The sequence below is a fragment of the Colobus angolensis genome, unplaced genomic scaffold, assembly GCF_000951035.1.
Source record: "Colobus angolensis palliatus isolate OR3802 unplaced genomic scaffold, Cang.pa_1.0 Scaffold136, whole genome shotgun sequence".
In the NCBI taxonomy this organism is placed as follows: Eukaryota; Metazoa; Chordata; class Mammalia; order Primates; family Cercopithecidae; genus Colobus; species Colobus angolensis.
In genome coordinates, this window is record NW_012114444.1 from 744,005 (window position 1) to 747,273 (window position 3,269).

Below are 3,269 nucleotides of genomic sequence, written 5' to 3' on the forward strand. Positions count from 1 at the left end.
TTTTTTAGTAGAGACGGGGTTTCACCGTGTTAGCCAGGATGGTCTTGATCTCCTGACCTTGTGATCCGCCCGTCTCGACCTCCCAAAGTGCTGGGATTACAGGCTTGAGCCACCGCGCCCGGCCAAAAATTAGTTTTTATTTTATTGATTGATTGAGACAAGGTCTCACTCTGTCACCCAGGCTGGAGTGTAGTGGTTTCATCTCAGCTCGCTGCAACCTCTGCCTCCTGGGTTCAAGTGATTCTCGTGCCTCAGCGTCCTGAGAAGCTGAGATTACAGGCACCCACCACATCCGGCTAATGTATTTTATTTTTAGTAGAGACAAGGTTTTGCCATGTTGCCCAAGCTGGTCTGGAACCCCTGGCCTCAAGTGATCTGCCCACCTCGGCCTCACAAAATGCTGGGATTGCAGGCATGAGCCACCGTGCTTGGCCTATAAATGTTTTTTAAAATTAGCTGGGTGCGATGGCTCATGCCTGTAGTTCCGGCCACTTGGGAGGCTGAGGTGGGAGGATCGCTTGAGCCCAGGAGGTCAAGGCTGCTGTGAGCCGTGGTTGCACTGCTGCACTCCAGCCTGGATGACAGAGCAAGGCAGTCTCTTACATAAAAAAAAGAAAGAAAGAAAGAAAAAGCACCAGAAAGGGCAACTGTGTGAGTAATAGTAAAGAATCTTGATTGTTTAAAGCGACAATTATAATTTTGGGGATTTTAAAACCTAAATAGAAGCAAAACATATGTCACTATTAGCATTGGGGTAGATGAGAGTTAACTTTCGTGTGGTTCTGGTTCTTTATAGTCACATGAATGATAACTAAAAACAGTAAAATAAAGTAGTGCGACTCCCAGGCTCGGTGAGGAGAAGAAATGGAATAATACTTGATCCACTGTGGATCTGTGTCCCCACCCAATCTCATGTTGAACTGTGATCCACAGTGTTGGGCGTGGCGCCTGGTGGGACCCTTTGTGAATGATTTAGCTCCCTCCCCTTGGTGCTGTCCTCATGATAGAGACAAGATCTGGTCAATCAAAAGCATGTGGCACCTCCCCCATGACCCTCTGTGCTGCTCCTGCTCCCGCCGTGTGAGACACTTGCTCCCTCTTTGACTTCTGCCATGATTGGAAGCTCCCTACGGTCTCCCTAGAAGCTGATGCCACCATGCTTCCTGTATAGCCTGCAGAACCATGAGCCAGTTAAACCTCTTTTCTCATAAATTATCCAGTTTCAGGTATTTCTTTATAGCAGTGCAAGAATGGCCTGATACAATACTTGATTAATTTGAAAGAAGGCAAGAAAGGAGGAATAAGAACAAAAAGCATAAAGGACAAATTTTAAAAAACAAGACGATAGCCTTACACCAGCCACATCAATAATTACATTATTAAAAATGAACAAAACACATGCCCTGTTTTTAAAAACTATTTTTTGGCTGAGTACAGTGGCTCACACCTGTAATCCCAGCACTTTGGGAGGCTGAGGTGGGAGGATCACTTGGGGCCAAGAGTTTGAGTCCTACCTGGGCAACATAGCAAGACCCCGTCTCTTAAAAAATTAAATAATTAGTTGGGTTTGGTGGTGCACACCAATGATCAAAGCCACTTGGGAGGCTGAGGCAGGAGACTAACTGAGCCCAAGAGTTTGAGGTTACAGTGAGCTATGATTGTGCCACTGTACTCTAGCCTGGGTGATGGAGCAAGACCCTATCTCTACAAAAGAAAGAAAAGAAAAGAAAAAGATGAATCAGCAAACACCGAAAAGGAAGTCAGTATAGCAGTCTTAATATCAAAGTAAACTTTGGGAAGTATTACTCAGAGGGACTGGCATAATGATAACTAGTCAATTCAGTAGTAAAATAAAACAATCCTAAATGTGTATTGCTTCTAACAGCTCAGATTTTTTTTTTTTTTTTTTGGAGAGGAGTCTCCGTTGCCCAGGCCGGAGTGCAATGGCGCGATCTTGGCTCACTGCAACCTCTGCCTCCCTGGTTCAAGCAATTCTCCTGCCTCAGCCTTCCAAGTACCTGAAGTACCTGGGAATACAGGCATGTGCCACCACCCTGGCTAATTTTTTTGTATTTTTAGTAGTAGAGACAGGATTTCACCATGTTGGCCAAGATGGTCTCGATCTCCTGACCTCGTGATCCACCCACCTTGGCCTCCCAAAGTGCTGGGATTACAGGTGGGAACCATTGCTCCTGGCAACAGCTCAGTTTTAAAATACATGAAGTAAAAGTTGGCAGAACTAAAAAAAGAGAGAAGTTCACAATTACAATTAGGGGTTTTAAAACACTTCCCTCTCAGTAATTGATAGAACAGCAAACAAAATCTCAATAAGGATACAGAAGATTTGAACACAGTTTTCAAATGTTAAATTCACCTTGAATTCCTGGAAATAAACACATCTGGTCACAAGCTGCTATTCTTTTTCTGTATTATTGGATTCAGTTTGCTAATGTTTTGTTTGAATCTTGCATCTGTGTTCATAGAGATACTGGCCTGCAACAGCACAATTAATCCAATTTGAACATTGCACCAAACAAGTGCAGGATATTCCAAAAGGACAGGAAACATTTACCAAAATAGACCAACCAGGGCCATAATTCAGTTCAACAAATATCAAAGGATTGAAATCAGAGAGTATACTCTCTGACCTTAGCAAACTGGAATTACAAATCAGTAACAAGACACTAGAATATCCCCCAAATGCTTGCAAATCAAATAGTATCACAAGTCAAACAATAATTCACTATGGAAATGATAAACTTTTTTTTTTTTTTGAGACAGAGTCTTACTCTGTCACCCAGGCTGGAGTGCAGTGGCGCGATCTCTGCTCACTGCAACCTCTGCCTTCTGGGTTCAAGTGATTCTCCTGCCGCAACCTCCTGAGTAGCTGGGACTACAGGTGCCCGCCACCACACCCAGCTAATTTTTGTATTTTTAGTAGAGACAGGGTTTCACCATATTGGCCAGGATGGCCTCAAACTCCTGACCTCATGATCCGCCTGCCTCGGCCTCTGAAAGTGCTAGGATTACAGGTGTGAGCCACAGTGCCTGGCCAAAATATTTCTAACTGAATGATAATGAAAAAAATGCTGTATCAAAACTTTTAGGCCACATCTAAAGCAATATTTAAGGGAAACTTAGAGCTCTAGTTCCGTATTAGGAGAGAAGAAAGGTTCTAAATTTCTTTTTTTTTTTTTTTGAGACGGAGTCTCGCTCTGTCGCCCAGGCTGGAGTGCAGTGGCCGGATCTCAGCTCACTGCAAGCTCCGC

At 43.8% G+C, this 3,269-nt stretch overlaps 2 protein-coding genes across 2 annotated transcripts in view; one reads left to right on the forward strand and one right to left on the reverse strand.

Annotated features, from left to right (window-relative positions):
• The window catches only part of DNAJC5 (DnaJ (Hsp40) homolog, subfamily C, member 5), a 1,035,873-nt gene that overhangs the window by 204,431 nt on the left and 828,173 nt on the right, over positions 1-3,269 (reverse strand). The window lies entirely within an intron of this gene.
• The window catches only part of ZBTB46 (zinc finger and BTB domain containing 46), a 53,770-nt gene that overhangs the window by 33,367 nt on the left and 17,134 nt on the right, over positions 1-3,269 (forward strand). The gene's annotated exons all lie outside the window — the stretch shown is intronic.